The sequence below is a fragment of the Danaus plexippus genome, chromosome 2 (genome assembly GCF_018135715.1).
Source record: "Danaus plexippus chromosome 2, MEX_DaPlex, whole genome shotgun sequence".
NCBI classification, from domain to species: Eukaryota; Metazoa; Arthropoda; class Insecta; order Lepidoptera; family Nymphalidae; genus Danaus; species Danaus plexippus.
The window spans coordinates 408,771-423,266 of record NC_083537.1 but is presented as its reverse complement, the minus strand read 5'-3'; positions in this window follow the sequence as shown (position 1 = coordinate 423,266).

Genomic DNA, 14,496 nt, shown 5'->3' with positions numbered 1-14,496 from the left:
TTAAACTTGAATTAACACGGAAAATATATTTGATATTAAATTTTAGAATATAAAAAATTCTTAAGTAGAAAAATATATACGCTCAGAAACTGGATCATTGTCCTTAGGAACTGCTCCCTCAATCATTGCTTTAAAAAATTAATTATAACAGTCCGTTTATGATAGGTTAAAAAAGGGTTAAGAATTAAAAAAAATATATTATCATATTTAATACATTAAGTTTTCGCGCCTAAGAATGATGACTTGTCAATTTTATTTATCAGTCGTAAAACCGAGTTGGATAAGACTGAGTGATTTCGCAATATTCATTCATACAAGGTTATTGGTAGTATCCACTGTTCTGTGTTTAGCAATCCTGTTTATAATAAATAAATATAAGTGTTATTTCTGTGTTGAGTATATTATTTCTTAGAAACCAAAAGTCCATCTTTTTAACAACTGAGTCCAAGAAATAAAAATTATTATTCTAGATTTTTCACTCCTTATCTTTAATTTAAAAACTAACATTTTCCAGAAATTTACTTTATTATGATATTATCTAACCGTCTCTTTTTAGTCGTATCCTTCATGACTGTTGATCGTGGTTGGTTGGTTGGTTGGTGGTCTTGTTTCGAATGTGATTGTTATCATAGAACGTTGAAAACTTATCCGATTTCTGCCCGGATTCACCTTTGAATACAGATTGCTATTGGTTGGTTATCTGTGGCATTTTAAAGAGACGTACGTGCCTAAAATTTATTCAGAACTCCAGCGCATGATCTAATTCAGTGAAAAATATCAGTCCACGTCATGGACCCATTGCAATTATATCAGTCTTAAACTTGTAAATTCACTTCGCTTTTGGTAGAGATTTTTTGTCCTCTTTATTAGTGGCTTTGTTCTGGGTCATTATTAATAACAAACTCCATTCATTTTCGTATTGGTGCCTTTCGGTTGGTTCACTTGGAGATAATCCACTTAAGAATTCAGCGTTCTCTTATGTCACTAAGCAGCTGGATCTTCCACGATGTTTTTTCCAGAACATGTTTTTTTTGTTCGGACTATGGTAAACCTCTGTGTATTACAAAAAGCATTACCGTCTATGCTGTCCGTAATGAATATTCCTGATAGTTGGTGATCGATCAATCAATTGGTAATCTGTCTCATATGCCACTATATGTACGTCATTTGGCCTCGGAGTTGGTTTTGACTTAATCAATCTTTTCGACTGCAATCGTATTATAGGATCATTACCGTAGCCTGGCCGTGGCCGTGGGCGTGTTACGGTACTCATTACAGATCATCTCCATCTTCAGCTCATTAGGATGTAGTCTATCTAGTTTCTAAGCATGTCACCTTACTCAAATATACAAACGCTAAACGCGGTGTAAAAGTAGGGTGTCTTGAAGCACAATGTATTTCAAAATTAAGATGATTTACTATAAAACAAAAACCGTCTCAGCGTACTTTATAGATTTAAATTAGTAAAATTAAGTTAAAAGTTAGTTATTATGAAACAAAATTATTTTTTCTATTATATTTACATACATAAGTTTATATAAGTTTAGTTATATCAATCATCATAAATAATTCTCTCTGTTTTATATTTATAATGATTTTTATTTACTCGACTCCATACAATGCTTTGAAAAGTGGTAGCGAAAAATAAGAACGCAATGTCACTTGTTTCCATATTTATGTAGTGTAATGAGTCTTCATACGCATTAAAACCATTCTACTACAAGAAACCTTCGATCCAATATAAATTATTAAAACAAGTTTCACTCACAACTAACAACAAAATGTTTTAATATTCACTGAGGTGAATAAAAATTAATACGGGGAAAGCCTAAGTTGTAACTTTGATAGATAGGTTCAAATAAAACCCATATGATATATTAATGTTTAACGGCATGAGATTAAATCAGACACACATTCAACAGCGTTACCAAGTTTTGGAACTTTAATCACTATGTTATATTAATAGAGGTAATTATATAAGTTGTGAGGGAAATAGCCGAAATATGAGCCTTCACTAGATTTAATTAAAGCCGATGACACATACATATATAACTTAGATTTAATACGTTATCAAGTTGGTATTAATTTTAACAGAAGTTGAATTCCAATTTTTAATTAAATTTTTGTTTTATAGTATTGTATTGGCAGTGATCGTATAAGCAGACGAGAGCTGATATTCGGCTGTGAGTTGTTGTTGAGTTCGAGCCCGTATCAATAGTATACATATGTATATGGACATATAATGTACCTATATATTTGTGTGTTAGATATTAAAAGTTTTTTCACTGTACGTGCCTTAAATGTAACTATCATTATTACTGTTACATGTTTGGTATTTGACTCATGTCTCTGCAGATTTGGAATTTAACAAATAGTAGCTTAGAATAACAGTGTGTGTGATAGTATTGGAGGGTTGGGGGAGAGAATAGGTGGGGGCTGTCAATGGACAAGCGACGTATTTTTGTCGCCTCAGCGAGTTTGACAAATGTAGCGGAAAGATAACGGGGACAACCGGGCGGACACGTCTATGTGTACACACATGTCGGATAAAAGTTGCTTTCATAGTTAAAGTTATGACCCTGGTTAAATATTGGTTAGCGCTATATCACTAGTAGACTTTTTAATATTTTTATGAACATATCCGAATCAAAAGGATATGTATATCTTCAGGAACTGCTGTAAGACGGACCGACAACCTTATTATTCATCGCCGAGTCCTTTCCACGGGAAACCTATGTATACTTGTAACTCAATAAATTTAATTAAATGAATTCCTAAAAGATATTAATTGATGCGGAAGGAGCTCTTTTTAATCGAATTATTAAAATGGGGCATTCGAAAATCGAGCATTAAGTTTAACGAGCAACCTTTGTCATATTTTCCTTTCAAATCTCGGTAATATCAGAACGTAATTAATGCTCGGTCAGTGGCATTGTTTGCTGGAATTCGTTGCATTTAATGAAACTCTATACCATAATACTATTATAAGGTTCACTAAACAATCAACTGCTCAACAAACTAACTGAAATAAGCAATTGTTATTACTGTTAATTATTACTTCGTATTTTTATTTAACAGGCATTTAAAAAAACAAGTTTGACAGATTGGCACAAAATTGCGACCTGATGGGAAATAAGTAACCTAAATCTAAAGCTTTTTTCCGTTTAAATATAATAGTGCTTAATAATATTTTTATATTTTTCTTACTCGCTAACTCTCAATACGTTCTGCACTGTACGCTCGGATAATGTAATAATTACTGCCACTCGTTTCTTCCTTTCAGGATAAAAGTGGGATGGACGTATTTTATTATCTTGGATACAGAGTTTATATTTAGTTTCTTTTATATATTTTATTATTATTGACAGGAATATAATATGGCGATGTATATATTTTATAAGCTTTCCCATTATGATGTGTACGTTTGTGATATTTCAGTTTATTAGCTTGAATTTTAATCAATGGACAGTTAACGTAGATTATTGAAATTGATTCATTTATAACAGTATCAATGTCATCTCAGGTCCAACGAACAAATCAGTTAAGTCCGTTGCCAACAGAGCGGTTTGTTCTTAATCTCGTAAAGATCTATCAATTTGAACCAATCTCGTTAATATTTCTAAGCTGAACGAAACGAAAAATATAATAATTTTTACAGTGAAACCGAGTCAGTTACGTAACTTCATATTTTCAATGCTCTTGTTACAAATAGGTTTCAATAATCTATGATTGAAATGAAATTGGTACGTGGTATTTACAATACAGAACACTAGAGAAGAATAAACTCGAAGCCAAGGGTAAACTTTACTAAGCAAAGTCAATACTTTTAATAAGATTATTTTTAACATAGTTCTTTCTAATTGTAAGTAGAATTTCTTAAATAAAAAATAGTAGTTCAACACGAGTGATAAGATACTGTTGCAGATTTTACCAAATATTAGTAGTTTCAATTGAAGCAACTTCCCTCAGCGTCAATGACTATTAATAAACTTCACGTATATAATTATATAATGCAAGGAAAAACTTTAACTAAATTGATATTCCTTATTCAACACATTTTATTGTTTTACGTTAAGCATCAGGTCAAATCAACTAATGTAACGTCAGCGAACAACCAAACGGGATGTTTTTGTTTCTCTGTTTTGATCCGCTTTTTTCCTGTTCCTCGATAATACACTGTTAAAACGGAGTTCATGATTTATTCCGCGGGCGCGATACCCGGGTCACGATGCCAGGTTACACCCGGTTCAACCGTCTTATATCCACTTTAAAAGAGCCCGCTAAGTAATTTATCCGGGATTTAACTTAACAGTGCTACATCCGAGGGATTTAAATTAAGGACATCGTTAATATGCGTCTCCGAGACGGCAAATAGCAACAAGCAAATTGCATAGAACAATTAAAAACAGAACTTTATAAACGTAACTCCATAAAATACATTACTTTTTCAATGCCGATGTACAACTTTCGATGAAAACATATCAATTTTCATTACAAAAATACAGTAAACTAGAACTTACTTACGGGTTTACTTTTGTGTCGTAAAGAAAATTTTATAAAACCCATTGCGCAAGTCGGAACATGTACAGATAAATGTAGGGTTGCATTCTGCGAAACTATTAAGTGATATGAAATTTATGAATATAAATAGCTCTGTGCGTTTTTAGTCTGTTGTCTTTGTCATGAAATAAAGTTATTTCGGCGAGTTTGCATGTCATAATCTGTGAGTGGGGAGTCAGCGCGGATGCGGCACTAATTATTTTATTGCCTCAATGTCGCAGAACCACGCAATAAACTCTCGATTAGTAAACATGCCACTGCTGATGTCTGACGTTATTTTTGTTAAAATATACATTTGAAACTTACCGAGTTAATGACTCTTTGAAATAATTATATAACAGATAAACGTTTCTATGGAACAGCTTCTCTTAGCTCTTGTTTTAGTTTCTTTACTTCGTTAATAAGTTTATATCGTGTATTAGAATCTTTATCTTTTTAATGGGGTTTAAGCGAGATACTCGATTTGTGTCGGCCTATTCTACCAATCTCTACCTGAATGGTTCCATTCCATTCTCTCAAACGATCGCCAGTGATATAACGTTGATGGTTTCCTTCTTAAATTCCAATTCAAGCACAAGCAACACTTCGACTATAGCAAGTACTGGTGCTAATAGCTGATAATTTCCGTCAGATTTACAACGGGTAAGTTGTTGTCAACGCCGCCAGTCGAATTATCCTTTGACGCAGGCATATTTGAAAAAACAAAATCCATACTTACTTAACACACGACATCTTTCATAAATGATTTCAATTATAAAGCTTACGTTACTATAAATCTGAAAATAATATTAATATAAGCGTCGTATATAATAACGAGCTATTATTATAATGTATATAACATAATCTGTTATTAATTTGTAACCGCATAAAGCGAAATGGAATCGATAACATCAAATAAAATATTTTTTACACCGTCCCAACCGTAGATGTATCAGCTAGAGAATTTTCATTTCCCTGGAAGCTTCTTATCGCTCGAGTGGTGCGCGGGCTGGATAGGAAATTACTTATACACGGAGCCTCAATAGTTCTATGTTATTAAAGTATTTCATTTTTCTCGCGGCTTTGCCAACGTTAAACTTTTATAATATATAAGACTTGCAGTTACCTCCACACTAAAACTCACTGCACCTATAAATTGAAGTTGAGTCCGAGCATGGGAAATTGGAATGTCGTTTAAGGTTCAATTAAATGCTATAGACAATTAATTAAGTATCAATTTTTAAATACAGTAAAATTTTAGTTATCCGTATTTCTCGTTATGTAAAACAAGCACGGAATATCTTAAGAGTTAAGATATTCTGGTCAAATAGAAGTTACGATTTCGGTAAATTGACAAAAGATCGTTTCATTGTTTTTATTTTTTTTTTATTTATAGATTTTCATCAAATTTGAAAGAGGCGCTACATAAAATATCATTAATCGTGAATTCGAACAAAATACTTCAGTTAGTCTGATTTTAAGAGACGTGACTCAGTAATGACTTGTACGATATACAAGTCATTACTGAGATAAATGACTGCCGTCGGACCCCACTCGTTAATACTATGTGACAGGTTGAAAAATCCGATATTATACTATTATGAAAGTTTTAAAATAGTCCATGTTATAAAAAATATACAAAAAAATACTTCGACTCCATGTGCTCTTAATGTATAGAAAAACAAACTTGCCGTACTGTGACACATTTATTTTTGATTACAGTTTATAAGTGCATAACTAAGTTTCCGAGAGACCGCTCAGTTGTATGGATGTCTCCACAGTGCTTATTAACATTTCTTTACACATTTCCGCTTTCTTAGGAGTTGAGGAATATTTTTAGCGGTTCTCAGCGACTAGCACCACGCTGACCGTCTCATTTATGTACCAAGTTTAAACTTTTAACGAGTTCCTGCCCTCGCTGACCGTATGTTGATATCAAACATTTAATAATTAGTTTGAACAAGTTGCCATATTGTTAACATTACTTTAAATGAATAATGTTTTATATTTTCTCTTAATATTTGTAAGTGACTGTGTTTTAAATTATAATAACGATTTAATTCTTAATACTGTACTGACATCTCCTTTATTCAGGTTCTTGAGGTAGGTATGTTTGTAATTCATTTAGTTTTTCAATGTCCAAAACTAAGAACCATAACAAATATTATAATAATCAAGGACCGCTTCTTGTTTTTGTTCCAAAGTTAATGTCAAATTAGAATTGGTTTTATTATCGCTTGGTAGTTCTCGGAGGTGTTAAATTATTTCGAAAACTCTTCTTAGCAAATGAATATTTAGGTCACGAATATTTATGTCTTTGAAACGTTTAATATCTTTAAACGAATTAAATTAACGTTTACATTCTTTGAAGTAATAGGAGTATTGTAGATCTAAAGTTTTCAGAATATTTATTATTTTTATATATTATATCCTCCCTCGCAATGTAGTAAATAATATTTTTTTTGTGTTCATTCATTGTGTTAAATAGTTACTTGCCAAGATTAAGTTTGTCTAAAAAGAGGAAGTGACAGCCAGGCGCTATATATTGTTATGAAGTGTTGTAGAAGGTAATTGAAATTACGAAGCGTAATAATACCTTACCTTATTAAGTAATAGTATCGAATGTTACAACTATTAACATATTTTAAATAATAGCTTTGGCACATGTCGGCGTAGGTAAGGGCTGGCTTACAATTGATGATTGTCTATAAAACAAGAAGCCAATATAAGCCATGACAGAGCCACTTAAAGGTGCTTATTTAAATAACCTTTCAGTCAATTAATAGCTATTTAACTTATCCGATCAAACATCACATCTATTACGATATACATTAAGTTAAATGTATTTTGTATATAAATCGGTAAATTGCAATTCCAATAGTTGTTGTGGAGTGCGTTAAAGTAAGTCTGATTAAAACGAAACAAACTAAAGAGGTTCTATACAACAGTCTAAGTATTTTCATTTGGTTTGTTGTTTATTTATTTATTAAATACCGGAAAATTGTTTTGCATGGCTCTCATGGAGATGAAAACAATAAAATCAAATGTTTTGTGCTCGAAATGAAAATACTGAAGTGGTTGAGATGTACATTATTTTTATTTCTTTTTAAAAATTATTAAATATAAATGTCGAACAAGTCAATGTATTAGGCGATACATCGACCCTGGTTTCTGTCTTTAGGAAGTTTGGAACAAAAAAAAGCATTAAACTTGAATAAAACTAATATTTTCGGATTACTACACGCTGTATAATCTCAACTCGTCTGTCCGCGATCACGGTTGCTTTAAAGTCACCGAAGCGTTGGGAGTATGTAGTTTTTAAAATAATAAAATAACACGCAGTAATCCGAAACTATGACTTTTATTTAAATGAATACTCGCGAAATTCTTAGATCTCAGCATTAAACTTTATTCTAGAAACATACACACTTACAAACATTACTAACGTTCATGTGTTATGAAGCTCGGGCAAACCTATAGTTTGCAGGTTGCACCATTTAAGAGGCCAACACAACTAATTCAATATAAAAGAACAAAGGTGCGTCTCTTCATTGCTCCCTTCGATTAAACTGCCTTTTATATCAATATAAAATTCATTTCTTCACAAAGCCTTCCCTAGAAAAAAGTTATACTCTATATATAATGAACATTGAAAAGTAACAAATAAAATAAATACAACCAAATATAAGCGATAGTCTTTTGAAACTAGAATTTACAAAAGAATCGTAACAAAAGTTGTATTCTGTTTGTTATTAAGCCGTGCTTATATTGACACAGCATAAAAGGGAAGCATATTTTTAATAAAGACTTCAATATAAACTCCGACCTCATCTGCTCTTGCGCCCTCATTTCCCTCGCCGTTTCCGAACGCTTGAATGTTCAACACTGATTGGCTGAAATATAACTATAGACTATCAATGGGGTTGAATCTATTTTAATAATATCTCAAGTTTTTATTTAAATATCGCGTTAAGACATTCATGTCTGTACTTGAACTGCTTAAAATAGCCGTGGCTTTTATGAGAAGGTTACACTAGAAAAAATATAAGTTATTTTTAAGGAAGTTGAAAGATGAAAGTCCTTCAATATTAATCTGTGTCCTTAAACAGGTATGTTTTTATTATTTTTATGTTTAAACCGTAACATATACAGTAATCAAAAACGCTAGTAACATTTTATATTCTAACAATACACAATCAAAGTTTTATAATATTTCGGTTTTTTATTATAACATCAGAAAAAAAGAAATGCCATCTGCTCTCTTCCTCAGGACTACTCTGTCTCCATAACAGTCAGCTCTCACTTGGCACTCTTCATCTCATGTTGGCAATACTGGATAATTCCACTCCGCTCTGCTTCTCTCGTCAAAGCCATAAGTATATTAAGTTTCTATTTGAGTTATACTAATACGTAATATATTCACACAAGTACCACGTTCACGAGCTCACGAGTGCGTTAGATGTAAACAGAAATGCAATAAATTTGTTTGACAAATAACAACGTTATTACACCTCAATGAATTCAATAAATCCAATCAGAATAAATTTCCCCATCCATATATTTATTGTGACAAATAAAAATGTAATAAGTCATCGCTATCTGAAAATTTTAAATCTGATAAAACATAGTCCACGTTGCTGTATGAGCAAAATGTTACTTGTTATTGATAAACCTGTCTTAATTCATCTTAATTAAAAGATATGCCATGATATATGGTGTATGTTCAAACCTTTAATTTTAAGTATAATTATAACTGACTTCTAGGGATCTCTGGAACCTCACGTTGGATTCGTGGCTCTTCAATACAGCCTGACCTACATACATAGCTAGCGAAATAGAGATAATAAAAAATAAACAGTAAGCATTATATATTTTATTTCGTAGTAAAATAATAACACTAGAAAATTTCAGATGACATACATTAATTATAACTATTTACTAAATAGTGACAATCATATTTTGCAAGTTTATTGTTTGTATATGTCATTAGAACCAAAACAGACTGCCATAGACAAAAATTTAATAGTACGTTCACTAGCAACTGGAGTTAGAAATGAAAAATACATTAAATGGATTCATACTAAGTGTGGTATTATGGCGCGCTGTTGCTTCAGAAAGGCAATAAAGCAATTTGAGATGCACCAGAGCTTCATCCTCACAGATTATGATCGAACTGAATTATCTTTAACGGAATTTATTGTCTAAAGTTTCAACAGAAGTTAGAGTTATATTGAGGTTATTGGCGGAAATACCGGATAAATATAAAGTGCAGAAAATCATAGAACATTAAACTGTTTATAATTGTTACGTATTACGATTTCTGGACGGAAATAAAGTTTTTCATAGATTACATATCGTTTATACTGTTCTTTCAGTAATAGGTAACAATGAGATTAAAAATCTGATACTTACATAACTTTAAAATGATCCTGATGTATTTTTTTGAAAAATGAGATAAACACCTTTATATTTCTTCCGGTAGAAATAACGACATTTACACTTTACTAACCTAATGTACAGCCTTCGATAGAACACAAAATTGCATGACTTTCTATGAAGGGTGTAACGTCAAGTGGTGTAATGGCTGTGTGGGACCACGTCCTTACAATTGCCGGTCGGATATTGACACTTTGCACGCGTTGTGGCGACCAAATTACTTCGCTTCATGTCAAATTTGTACCTTTGGTATTAATTCATTTACCGGCGTTCATGAATGTTTCTTGCAAATGTTTTTAAAACAGTAGTATTTCAAAAATTTTAATTCAAATGCACATGCAACTACTGAAACAAAAAATTCGTTTTCTAGTTAATTCTATTCATTTAATACTTTTTTTTTTCAAAATATTTCTTCTGTATTTATGTTTGAGTAAAATAAAATAACTTAAAGTAAGGTCGGACTATAAGGAAAGACGGAGGAACTCAATTTTAATGCAACTAACAGTACATGAATAGAGTGTCCAATTTTATAAGAAGACCATTTTGCAACGTCGTGGATATCTTAAGCAATGAAACGTTCAGAACAAATTGAAAATGCCAAGTATAAAGACTAACAGAGTTTTATCACCTCGAGGATATTTAAAGTTACTTTAAAGTAAGGGACTTTTTAGCGACCACTGGCTGTTTCAACTAAATGGTTGTTGAGGCGGTAATGTAAAGAATATAATATAACATATTATGACAAATGTTATTATGTTGTAATTTTCTTGTATGTATTAATGACTTTTATATACTAGTTAGTTAACTCAAATGAACAGTATGGATTAATTCTATATTTATCTCCGCTTGTTATTTTTATTCGATTCTTCTACTAATTTTTTCATTATCATGTTGTGGTCAAATAATACAAAATCCACATACAGAATAACTTATTGTAAAGTTGAATTATAACCCGTGCGATAGTTTCATACTAAGTACTATTAATTTATACAGAATATAAGCTCACAGGATACGGCGCTCTCAACAGATGCACTTAATTTTGTTTATATTGAATCAAGCTGTTAGACGAGACACAAAGTGAAGGAGTTTCCGAATTTAGCATAAAACAGCACGGAGACTATTAACAGTTAGGTTGCGTTCAGTTCGACATTTTCTACGATACTACTTTTGGCAATAATTATAAAATTATAAAAAAAAACTTACAAAAGAAGAAATTATATCTTTATAATGAAAAAGTAAATAAACAATTTTTTAAAGGCAATGTATAATAAAAATAATGAAGGATGCAGCACATAGAGAGCAATCGCTTTTACATTAAGAAGATGGCGAGCAATTGTCCAATTCCCCATTCGCTGAAAAATACTGATAATTGTGCCCGTACCGAGAAAGACCTTAAGATAAAGAGTGCATGCAAATTAAGAAAATATAAGACAAGGGCAACAAATAACTCAACTAACTTATAAATTCATTGCTAACGTCCTCCGCCCATTAATATTTCTTTAAAATAAAAATGAATATTTTCTTTCTCACATGTTCTAAACATCTTAAAATGTAGGAGTGTGTTTCGGATCATTAGTGAGACAGATTAACGCGGCGGAACCCTTACCGCTAATCTTCTTAGAGGGGAAGATAAGATACATTGTTTCGTGACTGATGGATATTTGACTGTTTAAATTGACTCAATCAAAGAAAAAATTTCAACAGAATAATATCTATTATTACAGACTTAAGATAAAAGGCCTCGTAATATGTAAGGGCTGCTGTAAGTTGGAACTGCTATATGTTGTGGTTCATACTATAGTACATATATTTTTGTTAAATAATATTAGAAAAAACTTGTTTATCATATTATATAATACAGTCCCATCAGCGGCTTCCGCTTAGATAAAACGATATAGATGGTCCAAGAGACGGCAATAACCTCATTTATAGTAAAAATTAATTTGTGACTTTCTATATATTGAGTTTATTTTACGAACAAAAATACTCGAATATTATAGAATAATATTGTTTATATTATCAAGATCATTTAATTCCGTACACCACAAAAGGTTACAATTTCAATGCATCGATTAATATTTTAGTAATTTGTTGTTTTCCATACAGGAAAGTAAGATAAGATATTCTTTAAATGCCTGTATAGATTCAGACGGCTATTTGTAAATATAAACAGAGATAATCTTAAGATCTATTATTTTTCTTCAATTTTATTAAAAATACTAATTTTTCAGCAACGTCTCAATAATTTATTACGATTGTCATCACTGTTGCTTCTAATTTATTTTATTATTACAATTTTGAATACTATATATCAAATCACTTTTTTTGTCATCAAGATTCAACGAGACCGATTTATTTTTAAGAAATAACGAATGAAAATGTTATATCATTACTGTCATACATGTTTGTATAATTTAAATTTAAATAAAAAGGAATAAGGTAATGCATGTGATCTTCCAGAACTAACAACAGCATTATTTATAAAAATAATCTGTAGCGAACACATTAATGTTTCCAGGGAGAGGTAAAAAAGTTAGAAGAGTATTCTGAAGTCGGTGCAAAATAAATATTATGATTGCAGTAAAATTCAGGTGCACATCGATCTGATTGTTGGCTGTTAGAGATTCTGAGAAAAGATTTTCTATAATATTTCCAAAGTTAAAGCTCTTAAAATGAATCGTCAATTTGAAATACTGTTTAAGTTCAATATAAATTAACGTTTATCAGAGATATGTAACATTTTTAATTCATATAAATTTTGATACCGTATTAAACAGACGTAAAGAGTGATTACAAAATTAATGTGAGATAATCTTGCCGTAAGCTACATTTGCTGGTAGGTATTTGAGGTAAGCGTGTTACACAGACACGTTCATCGAGAGGTTTATTACTGTGAAACGAAGATACCTTATAACTTATAATTAATATAAGTATATTACATTTGATTCTTAATCGACTAGAATATGGACATATAGATATTTGTGATATATTAGTATTATGTTTTTTATAGATATTTCTTTTCATCGAATGGAGTGCCGTATACTAGCGTCAAAACACTTCATTATAAATAGTTTAGGATCAATAATTGGATTTTTTCTGTCAACGTATATACGTAATAACTCTTTTTTTCGCTTTCTTAAACAAAAATAGTATGTTATTTTAATAAACTTCGATAAGACAAAACCTTTCCTTTTATCGTTATGCCCTTTCAAATGAAGACGTTCATTCAGCTGTTGTTTTATTGGAGTTTGATTCTTAAGGCGCTGAGAGTAAGATTTAATATTATTACAAATAAAATAAAACCATAAAATAAAATCAATTGACGCGGAAAAAGCGCTTTTTTAATCAAATGGACTAGAATCGTTCACAAATCGGCCATTAAGTTTAATGAAGAACCTTTGTCATATTTTCTTTGAAAAGTCGGAAATACTAAAACGCAATTAATTTGGCATTCATCTTATTGTTGATTGTAGTTTATAGAATTTGCAGATCTAAACTAGAAAAAACAGAATCAAATTTTATTTATTTAAGATGTAACTGGAATCTGTTTTACGGATACAAGTCAGGCTTGTTCGTAGAAGAGGTTTGTCTGGTCTAGTTTACGCTATTTATAAGGAAAGTGTTATAATTCTTTTCAATTTCAGTACAAATATTCTTCAAGTGAGATTTTGTTTGCTGGAATATTCATATTAGAAACTCTTGGTACAAAGTTCTACATATTAGGCCAAGATCTCTTCCTTCCTGTTTTATTTACCTCACACAAAACAAGAAATAGAAAAATTGTGTGAAGGAAGCAAGTATTATTTTCAGTTTTATTTTCCTGCATCATGTTTGACCATTAGCTTATTTTTCTCTACTTAGTAATATTTTAAGTCTTTTAAATAATATTTGGTAGTCAATTCTGAATAGATTAAATCCTGTAGAATTTTTCTTCTCGATAGAAACGAATTGTGATAAGCGATTTTTCGGCATGTTGATGTGGAATTGTATGCAATGTTGATTACTAGGACCTTCAGCTTTCCTATTATTCCTATTGTAACTGTTACTGGCTCCATAATTTTAAAATAATCATTTATTCATGCAGTGCATATAGTCTAGGTTATATCCATTAAGTCATACTTTACAAGTACGTCAAATAATGGTTGAGTTTCTTTTGCACGTTGCTTTGAGAGTAAAAGATGAATAAAAGATTTCTTAGAAAAGTTGTAGGACTTCAGAATATCCACATAAAAGTTTATATCACAATTTTATATTTGTTAAATACAGCAGGTACGGTAGTATCCGAGTTTGAATTTCTCAACATTATATATGTCGCAGGCAATTTGTATAATATGTCGGCTCACAAACGGCTTCGGCTTGTAAATTGGCGACATATTATAAAAAGTTTTATAACATTAGTAGCGCATTTTATACTTTAGTTAGGATTTTTTATTTTTTTATTATTTATTGTTCTCCACGGACTCTGGGGTCCATGCCCTTATTAGAAACTGTATTTCATAATAAATTTGTAAATTTCTTATC